This window comes from Muscardinus avellanarius (genome assembly GCF_963383645.1).
Source record: "Muscardinus avellanarius genome assembly, chromosome: 10".
Taxonomy (NCBI): domain Eukaryota; kingdom Metazoa; phylum Chordata; class Mammalia; order Rodentia; family Gliridae; genus Muscardinus; species Muscardinus avellanarius.
The window spans coordinates 36,498,633-36,510,027 of NC_137796.1; the positions used below are offsets into that span (position 1 = coordinate 36,498,633).

At 37.8% G+C, this 11,395-nt stretch overlaps 1 pseudogene across 1 annotated transcript; it reads left to right on the forward strand.

Moving 5' to 3' along the window:
- Nucleotides 1–519: 519 nt before the first annotated feature.
- LOC308268399 (THO complex subunit 7 homolog) lies at nucleotides 520–942 on the forward strand (annotated as a pseudogene). Its single transcript has one exon. The product of its transcript is annotated as a THO complex subunit 7 homolog (transcript).
- Nucleotides 943–11,395: the final 10,453 nt, after the last annotated feature.

Sequence of the window (11,395 nt, forward strand, 5' to 3'; positions counted from 1 at the left end):
AAATTGATTTCTCTAAGAAAACATTCATATACGCTTTTGAAACTTAACTTTCCGCTGAACAAAATCTTAGAAAATCCAAATTATGACCTGAGCAGTGCTACAATAAATCATTTGAACCATTTCAAAATTAGGGTTGAATAATTATTCAAATATTTTTGAAGATGAGAATTGAAAATGAAGAAGCAATTTTTAATTGCTTATTAATTTGATAAGCCCTTTTCCAAAAGTTCATTATTTCACTATCAACAAATAATTTTCTTTTATACAAAAATCTACAGTTTTGATAAATACAGAAAGGTCCTTCTCAATCCATCACTCATCAATACTAGGCTATAGATGTTTTGGCAAAACATAGTAAAACACAGACGCGCCATGACTGAAGACAAGTCATCTACAAGGCATCTTCTAATTGACAGAGATGGTGCTGGAGACCACCAGAGAATCAACTTCCTAGTGAAGAGCTTCATTAAGTAGTGCAACTTTGAACCCCAGGAGGAGGGATATAGCCAGTACCAACGTATGCTGAGCACACTGTCTCAATGTGAATTTTCAATGGGCAAAACTTTGCTGGTATATGATATGACCCTAAATTATGAAAAAATTATAAGGAAATAGAATGTAGCATTGTTGGAGCACATGAAAAAAATTGCTGAGTGTAAAAAGCATATTATTCAAGCAAAACAAATATGAAAATATCGCCAGGTGTATGACACTTTGGCAAAAGTAATCCAGCATCATCCAGACCAGCATGAGACACTGAAGCAACTAGAGGCTCTGGGAAAGGAATTAGAGCATCTTTCACATTTTAAAGAAAGTGTCAAAGATAAGCTGGAATTAAGACGAAAACAATTTCATGTTCTTAGTATCATCCATGAACTTCAGCAGATGTTGGAAAATGATGAGAAGCTCTCAGAGGTAGAGCAGTTGAAGAAACCAGAATAGAAGCAGATCCTAAGCCATAGACAGGCTAACCACTCACTCTGCCTTGGAACACTGACAGGGACCTTCGTGCATTAACGTTGTTGTGTGGGGAAGTACTTTGTTTTAAATATGAATGCTTAGTGGTGGCTCAGGCTTGTAATCCCCCTTCTTGGGAGGTGGAGACAGGAGGATCACACAGGTTTGAAGCCAGTGTGCTAACTTAAGAGACCCTATTTCCAAATAAAAAGCATAAAAATAGGTCTGGGAGTGTAGCCCAGAGGTAGAAGGGTTTCCAGGAACCCCAGTACCACACACACACACACAAAAGAAAAGCTTCTTTCATTTCTTTACACGGAGGAACATGGCTTTGTTTTTTTAATTTTTTATTTTTTTATTGGTGCACTGTATTCATACATCATAATAGTATAAAAAAAAAACTTTTGTAGACATACATGCACAAATCGCCCAGTTAGCCCCTACCCGATCCCCACCCCGTTCCCTCCCCATCCCTCCTTCCCATGCTTGGCTTAGTGTTTGACATCTAGTATTATAGTGATTTATCTAAAATTAACAATGATAATATCACATAAAAGTTTCATTTGTCTGATACCAAGCTTTTGATGACTTAAAGATAACATTTCAATATTTCTTTTTGCTTTCTTTCTTACCAGAGAATATTTTTTTCTTTTCTTTTTTTTAGGTGAAGCTATCACACATTTATTTATTTATTTTTCAGATAAAATCTATCCTAATATTGAATATGGACTCTAGATACACAAAAGATCTCGAAAAAGAACAAAGCTAGAAGATGTATATTTTCTGATTTCAAATGTTATAAAGCTACAATAATTGAAACAGTGTAGTACTGTTATAAAGGCAGATATATAAACCATTGGAGTTAAATAAAAGCCTAGAGATAAATTCTTCCATATATTGTCAAATTATTTTTGACAAGGTTTCCACAGACATTTGATGGAGGAAATAATAATCTTTTAACTAAATATTGTTGAAAAATAATAATTACATGAAGAAGAATAAAATTGGACCCTTACCTAACACCATATACAAATATTAACTCAAAATAGATAAAAGACGGACTTCCGGGAAGATGGCGACCGAGAAAAGCGGGGCTTAAGAGCCCCGCTAACAACAAATATCCATTACCACAAAATCAGCGCCTTTCAAAGCCAGAAAACAACATCACCAGAGAAACAAAAAAATCACCAGGCTCCAGAGAGAAAGCGGACTGAGAACAGAGCCACAGAGGAGATCCTCACGCCCAAGGACGCGGCAGACGCGGCAGCAGCGCCATACTGCCGGCGAATTCACGGGATGGCCACAGCAAGCCGAGGGGAGCCGCTGCGGAACAGCCAGGTGGGATTTCTCGACGCAGAGGACATCTAAAGCTCCCAGTGTCTGAGCTCAGCACACGCTGCAGGGATTCAGAGTGGAAATCAAAACCAAGAAAAAAAAATGCCAGCCCAACAGGCGAGGGCGTAGCAGCGGCGCCATATTGCCACCGGCGGCAGCAGAACCGAATTCACTACAGCTACATCTGCGTACTCAAGAACAGTGAGTCAAATTGCGGGCCACAGCGGAGAAATCCCAGTACTGTACTCACTGGGACTTGACCCAGTGGGGGAGGGGCGGTGGCAGAGATATCACACCATAGGAGAACGTGCAACCTGGCACCCCCCACGGTCTAAAGCAGTTTCTATCGACTCTCTGGGTCGGAGATTCTGTGATACAACCCAGTAAAGGAGTAGTAGGGTCTGAGATACCACAGACTCGAGATCCAGAGCACCTTAAGTGAAGTCATAGTGACCCAAGGGAAGAACCCAGAGAAGGCACAAACTTCCGAAATCATGGGAAAGAGGAATAATACTGGAGCAATGAATGCTCACAACCCCACAACATCAGAACCCGATAAAACAGAAAATCAGAGATTTCTAGAAGATCAAATCAGGAAAATAACTGTAGAAATAATAGAGGTGCTTCGAAAAGAACTCAGAGAGAGCCAAAAAGAGATAAAGGATGCAATTAATGAAGTAAAGGCCTCAATTCAAAGCACAAACAACCGATTAGAACACATGGAGAACAGAATCTCGCTCTTAGAAGATGATCATTCCAAAAATGAACGCATAGTTTCTAATCTAGGAAAAAATATCCGACAGCAGGAATCTGATATTGAAGAAATATGGGCCCATTTTAAGAGAGCTAACCTAAGAATAATTGGAATAGAGGAGGGAAAAGAAAGTGATACCAAAGGGATCAACAATCTCTTCAAGGAAGTAATAACAGAAAATTTTCCAGACATAGAGCAAGAGGTCGATACGCAGGTCCAGGAAACTTATAGAACTCCTTTTAGACAGGATCGGAGAAGAGGATCCCCACGCCACATAATTGTCAAAATGACCAATGTGGAAGCCAAGCAGAGAATCTTAAAGGCAACAAAAGCAAAGGGCCAAGTGACATTCAGAGGCAAACCAATTAGAATCACTCAAGACTTCCCAAACCAAGTTATGAGAGCCAGAAGGGCTTGGAGTAACATATTCCAAACTCTGAAAGAAAACAACTTCCAGCCAAAAATTTCCTACCCAGCAAAACTTTCTATCAAATTAGATGGAGAAATAAGAAGCTTCCATGACAAACAGAAACTGAAGGAATTTATGTCTTCAAAACCAGCACTAGAGAAAATACTCAAAGAGATTAACTACAAAGAAGAAATAGGTAACACACATTAGAACTAGAGAAACAAGATTTTCCATCCAACAGACAACTAAGATTGGTTATCTGTGGAGATTCATTATTTATGTTAGTCTGTTACCTATCTCTAAAGGGTATTGTTTGCCTTTATTGTTGTTAATTTTTAGGATTTCTAGTTGGAATATTAATATACCTTCAGATATAGCATTTGGAAATATTTTATCCCATTCTATTAGTAACTGTTAACTCTGGTTACATTGTCTTTGGATATACAATATGTTTTTTATTTTTTAGGGAGTTTGTATACTCTTCTGTTGCCTGTGCCATTGAAATCATAACCAAGAAATCACTGCCAATTTCAATGTTGTGAGGTTTTATGACCCAGATTTTCTCCTAAAAGTTTATAGTCTTAAGATTTATATTTAGGTCTTTTATCTATTTTGAGTTAATATTTGTATATGGGATTAGGTAAGGGTCCAATTTTATTCTTTTCCATGTAATTATTATTTTTCAACAATATTTAGTTAAAAGATTAATATTTCTACCACCAAATGTTCGTGGAAACCTTGTCAAAAATAACTTGACAATATAGGGAAGAATTTAGCTCTAGGCTTTTATTTAACTCCAATGGTTTATATATCTGCCTTTAGAATAGTACTACACTGTTTCAATTATTGTAGCTTTATATGGTTTGAAATCAGAAAATATATATCTTCTAGCTTTGTTCTTTTTCAAGATTGATGTGGGTACCTAGAGTCCATATTCCATATTAGGATAGATTTTTTTTTCTGAAAAAGAAATATATAAATATATGATAGTTTCACCTAAAAAATAGAAAAAAATAGATTCTCTGGTAAGAAAGAAAGCAAAAAGAAATATTGAAATGTTATCTTTAAGTCATCAAAAGCTTGGTATCAGACAAATGAAACTGTTATGTGAGATTATCATTTTTAATTTTGGATAAATTGCTATAATACTAGATGTCAACTACTAAGCCAAGCATAGGAGGGGGGGGGATAGGGAGAGAACGGTGTGGGGATCGGGTGGGGGCTGACTGGGCAATGTGTGCATGTATGTCTACAAAAGTATGTATCCCACTATGATGTATGAATACAATGCACCAATTAAAAATAAATATGAAAAAAATAGATAAAAGACCTAAATATAAATCTTAAGACTATAAACTTTTAGAAGAAAATCTGGGTCATAAAACCTCATGACATTGAAATTGGCAGTGTTTCCTTGGATATGATTTCAATGGCACAGGCAACAGAAGGGTAAACAAACTCCCTAGAAAATAAAAAAATATTGTATATCCAAAGACAATGTAGACAGAGTTAAAAGTTACTGATAGAATGGGGTAAAATATTTCCAAATGCTATATCTGAAGGTATATTAATATTCCAACTAGAAATCCTAAATATTAGCAACAATAAAAGCAAACAATACAATTTAGAAATAGGTAAAAGACTAACATAAATAATGAATCTCCAAAGATAGCCAATCTTAGTTGTTTGTTGGATGGAAAATCTTTTTTCTCTGGTTCTGGTGTGTGTTACCTATCTCTTCTTTGTAGTTAATCTCTTTGAGTATTTTCTCTAGCGCTGGTTTTGAAGACATAAATTCCTTCAGTTTCTGTTTGTCATGGAAGCTTCTTATTTCCCCATCTACTTTGATAGAAAGTTTTGCTGGGTAGGAAATTTTTGGCTGGAAGTTGTTTTCTTTCAGAGTTTGGAATATGTTACTCCAAGCCCTTCTGGCTCTCATGACTTGGTTTGGGAAGTCTGGAGTGATTCTAATTGGTTTGCCTCTGAATGTCACTTGGCCTTTTGTTTTTGTTGCCTTTAAGATTCTCTGCTTGGCTTCCACATTGGTCATTTTGACAATTATGTGGCATGGGGATTCTCTTCTCCGATCCTGTCTAAAGGGAGTTCTGTAAGTTTCTTGGACCTGTGTATCGACCTCTTGCTCTATATTTGGGAAATTTTCTGCTATTACTTCCTTGAAGAGATTGTTGATCCCTTTGATTTCACCTTCTTTTCCCTCCTCTATTCCAATTATTCTTAGGTTAGCTCTCTTAAAATGGGCCCATATTTCTTCAATGTCAGATTCCTGCTGCCGGATTTTTTTTTCTAAATTAGAAACTATGCGTTCATTTTTGGAGTGATCATCTTCTAGGAGCAAGATTCTATTCTCCATGTGGTGTAATCAGTTGTTTATACTTTGAATTGAGGCCTTTACTTCATTGATTACATCCTTTATCTCTTTTTGGCTCTCTCTGAATTCTTTTTGAAACACCTCTATTATTTCTGCAGTTATTTTCCTGATTTGATCTTCTAGAAATCTCTGAATTTCTGTTTTATCAGGTTCTGATGTTGTGGGGTTGTGGGCATTCACTGCTCCATTGTTATTTCTCTTTCCCATGATTTTGGAAGTTTGTGCCTTCTCTGGGTTCTTCTTTTGGGTCACTATGACTTTACTTAAGGTGCTCTGGATCTTGAGTCTGTGGTATCTCAGTCACCACTACTCCTTTACTGGGTTGTATCGCAAAGTCTCAGACCCAGGGAGTCAATCGAGGCTGCTTTAGACCATGGTGGGTGCCAGGCTGGGCGTTCTCCTGCATGGAGTTGTGACTATAGTGTGTTATCTCTGCCACCGCCACTCCCCCACTGGGTCAAGTCCCTGGGAGTCAGTACTGGGATTTCTCCTCTAGGGGCCGCAATTTGACTCACTGTTGTTGAGTGCACCGATGGAGCTGTAATAGACTTGGTGAATTCGCTGCTGTCGCCCTGGTGGAAATATGGCGCCGCTGCTACACCCTCGGCCGTGAGGCTGGTGTATTTCTTCTCTGTTTTTGAGCTCCAGCTCTGAGTCCCTGCAGGTGCACTGAGCCCAGCCCCTGGCAGCTTTAGACGCTCCCTGCGCCGAAAAATCTGCTGAATCCCGCCCGGCTGATCCGCAGCGGCTCACCTCGGCTCACTGTCCGCCACTCTTCTCTGGAGCCTGGTGGGCTGTTGAGTTCATTGGTCTGGTGCCGTCCGGTGAAGTCGCCGTTGCTGCCGGCAGTATGGCACTGCTGCTGCGTCCTCGGCCGTGAGGCCGGCGTATCTCCTCTCTGGCTCTGAGCTCTGTTCTGAGTCCCTCTCCTCTCTGGAGCCTGGTGCTGGAAGGAAATTTGGTGTCAGCACGGCTCCACACTGCGGCTCCGGTTGCAGCACTGTGGTCTGGTTTCTTTCTGGAGTCTCGTTTTTTCAGCCCTCTTTTTCTCTGTCCCTTGTATTTACCTTTTTTGTTTCTCTGCTGATGGTGTTTTCTGGCTATGAAAGGCGATGATTTTGTGGTAATAGAGATTGGTTGTTAGCGGGGCTCGTAAGCCCTGCTTTTCTTTGTCGCCATCTTCTCGGAAGTCCCATGGTTTTGTTTTTATTGCAATGCATTTTTTCATGTTTAAAAGGTAGGAGACAGTATCCAAAAATGTTTAATAAAATGCCTTCAAGCTGGAAAAAACAAACAAACAAAAAAGCAAAACAAAAAGACATAGTAAAACTAGGAAGGCTTATAGTAAAGACTCAAGCCAAAAAAATTACCAGGGTACTGATAGTGGAAAGAGAACATATTAATACACTAAAAATTGAAAATGCTTTAACCATGACTAAAATCACACTCTATATATCAAAGTACCAATTTTGAAAGTACCACAACAAATGTAAGAAATGCAGGAATGTCTCTCATCAATGCTCAAAATTTATTCATCAGAGTATCCACATTCAAGAAGATTTACAAAGGCAGTGAATGTAGCAAAGCTATTAACCAGTCTTCAAGACTTATTCAATATCAGATCATTCATACTGGGGAAAAGACAAACAGATGTAATAAATGTTGAAAAATCTTTAGTAAAACATTAGATTTGAATAGACCTAAGATAATACACACTGGAAAGAAATCTTACAAAACTAGAGTGACTGGTATGGTGGTGCACACTGTGATCCCAGTGACTGGGAAGGCTGAGTCAGGAGGATCTACAAATTCAAGGTATGCCTTGGCAGCTTAGCAAAACTGTGTCTCAAAATAAAAAAATAGCTCAGTGATAGAGCACCCCTCGGTTCACTCTCCAGTAACACACACACACACACACACACACACACACACACACACACACACACGAGTATAGCAAATTCTGTATGTATGCTCACATCTTGCTCAATGTCACAGAATTTATATTGAAGACATATCTTACAAATGTAAAGTATATAACAAATCCTTTGCTTATCCCTCAGATCTTATCATGCACCAGAAAATTCATGCTGGAGTGAAAACTTGTAAATACAAAGTTTTAAAAACATGCTCAAATCCTGGAGAAAACCCTACAAATACAAAGACTGTGGAAATTCTTTAACCAATGCTTAATCCTTACTCAACATCACAGAATTCATTTCGATGGGAAACCCTCCGTGTGTAAAGACTGGAAAGACTGTGGCAAAACCTTTAGCCAATCCTCGAACCTAACTGGATTCAAAGAATTCACATTGGACAGAAATACTACACATGCAAGATGGAGAAAATAATTGTCCTAAAGTTCTATATGGCAGGGAGCTAATCTGGCAAAGAAACTTTACAGGTTCAATAAGTGCAGGAGAGTATTTAATCATCAAATTTTATCAAAAGATTCACACTAGAAAACTAAGAAATAAGGGACTAGTATTTTCAGATATTACCCTAAATCAGGGTATTTATCAATGTAAAGCAATTCAACATTAAAAAATTTGTAATTTATTTGAATGTTTCAGAGGAGCAAGGATATTGATCTTTCAACAAGTATAACAAGCAACAACAAAAAAACCCAAAAAACCCTTAATAGTTGACTTATAAAGAGTTTGTTAGAAGCTGCAATTGAAGACATGCAGGAGGTAGGTGTTTAGGGTATCATTCTTTGCATTAAAACAAAGGACAAAAAAACTCCAAACTTTGTCGGGCGTGGTGGCGCATGCTTGTAATCCCCACGCTTGGGAGGCTGAGACAGGAGGATCGCGCAGGTTCGAAGCCAGCCTCAGCTACTTAGTGAGACCCTGTTTCCAAATAAAATATAAAATAGATCTAGGAGTATAGCCCAGAAATAGAAAGCCTCTGGATTCCACCCCCAGTACCACCAAACAAAACAAAACAAAACAAAAAACAAAACAAAACAAAACACAACTCCGAACTTTAGAATAAATACTCTTAACAATTTTTCATTAAGGAGAGAAATCATGCCAGTCCATTAAAATCCTGATGTATCCTTATAAGAGCAATAGATAGAAGTCCTAAATAATATTGATACCATAGCAATAAAAACTTCAGCTATATCAGATAAAAGTGCTAATAACTTCTCTGAAAAAGAGCATAAGATTACTATAAATCCAAATTTGCTAGATAATCAGCCTTCTTGAAAACTGGAGAAAGCACATCTCTCACAAAAATCACTAAATCATAATAACAATAATGCTACTTGAGTGTTTGTAATCTGTATTATGACCAGCAAGCATTAGAATTTGAATTGCTTTATTCAGATATGTGTAGGTTTAACTTGACTTCATAAATGAAACAATTGTTTAAAATGTAATAAGAAGAGCATAATCTTTAAAAGATCGTTTTGTATGGTTGACTGTGTTCACCAGTGTTGGTACTTGTCTATTTTTATAAATTACTAAGGGCAGATGAAGTAACATTTGAAAAAATCAACTATTCTTTATTTTGAATATAATTTTCAGAGAGCATCTCATCAACTATGTTTCCCTTCATCTGTATGAATCTTGACACAGCTGAGGGACATTGGCTTCCAGACTTTGCAGTGTGCTTTTCCCATGCAGAGCTCTGTGGTACAGCATTCTCATGAGTTATGACTCATTTAATCTTCACATTAATCCCATGAAGCTTACATTATTACACCATTTTACAGAAGATGAAACTGAGAAGCAAAGAGTTAAAGTGGATTTCCTAATGTTTCCTTTTAGCAGGTGGTAGAGGTGGGATTCAAAGCTGATAAGCAGGCTCCAGTCTGCTCTGATCTCAGTCTGAAGAAAGATGTTATTTAAAATAGTTTTCAAACATATGAAATTCACTTTGAGCATAATTATAGATAGTAGATCCCAGTAACTAAAAAATCCAGGAAAAAGTGCCAGGAACAAACACTTTCAAAGAGCACACAATGAAAAACAAATCAATTCTTGCTTTAAAATCTATTGTGAAGCTTTTACCACTGTCAACATTTTATTATTAGATGTCAAAAAATCATAACCACTGTAGCAAAATATTTCAGTATGATATAAAAACTACCTTTGTTCCTTAAGGAAAATGCAATAAGTATAAACAAAAAGTTTTCCCCCACAGGAATGGCAGTCAGTCAATAAATCAGAAAATCATACATTAGTTTCATGTTTTCTCTTAGAATCCAACATACAAAGATTTATTTATTTATTTGGTACTGGGGATTGAACCTAGAGGCATTCTAGTTCCAAACTAAACCCCACCCCAATTTTTATTTCTTTATTTGGAAATAGGGTAAATTACTAAGGGCAGATGAAGTAACATTTGAAAAAATCAACTTTCTTTATCTTGAATATAATTTGAATATAATCACTAGGTTTCTGAGAGCCTTGCTTATGTTGCTGAGGCTGGCTTTGAACCTGTGATCCTCCTGTCTGAGCCTTCCAAGAACTGGATGACAAGTGTCTACCACCATATCCAGCTACACACAAAGACTTAGTAAGACATAACCAGTTAAACAGAATGAGAGGAGTTTGTTAGAAGCCACCACTGAAGTCTAAAACATAAAACTTATGCATAACAAAATAAGTCTTGAAGTTGAAAGACAAGTTGTAAATAGGAAGTAAATATTTGCAACATACCCAGTAAAGAGATTGTTAACCAGATATCAGAGAGAACTACAAATTGATAAACAACTGAAAGACAAAAGACATAAATGATATATTCAAGAACTTCACAAAAAAGAAAATGCAAGTAGCCAATAAACATGGGAGGATGTTGAACCTTATTAATAATTAGAGGAATGCAAATGGGTGAAGTTTTTAAGTTGGACAATATCAGATGCTGTTTAAGTGTGGGGAAACGAATGCTTTCATATGCTGCTGGTGGGAGTATATATGGAGGTATTTTTAAAATACTTACCGATATGGAAAATGATCAGAGTCTCTGATCTTAGAACTATTTGCACAGAGAAATGCTCACACAGATGGCGCATGCTTGTAATCCCAGCATTTGGGAGGCTTAGACAGGAGGATTACGGTTTGCGGACAGCCTCAGCTACTTAGTGAGGCCCTTTGCAACTCAGTTGTTTTAAAATAAAAAATAAAAAAATAGGGCTGGGGGTATAGCTCCGAAGTAGAATGCCCCTGGGTTCAAATCGCAAAAAAAAAAAAAGGGTTATATCAATAACAAGGTGTGTGTGTGTGTGTGTGTGTGTGTGTGTGTGTGTGTGTGTGTTCATGTCATTGGGGCATTCTATCTCCAAGCTACACTCTCAGTTCTTTTTTATATTTTGTTTAAAACAGGACCTTATCAGCTTGCTGAGAGTCTCACACCTGAGCCTGGCCTGAGACTCTCCTGTCTCAAGCTTCCCAAGTACTGGGATTACAGATGTGCACCACCACTCCTAACTACCAACCCATTTTTAAAAGGGAGATATCATCCTGCCAGGCGTGGTGGCGGACACTTGTAATCCCCGTGCTTGGGATGCGGAGACAGGAGGATCGTGCAGGTTCGAAACCAGCCA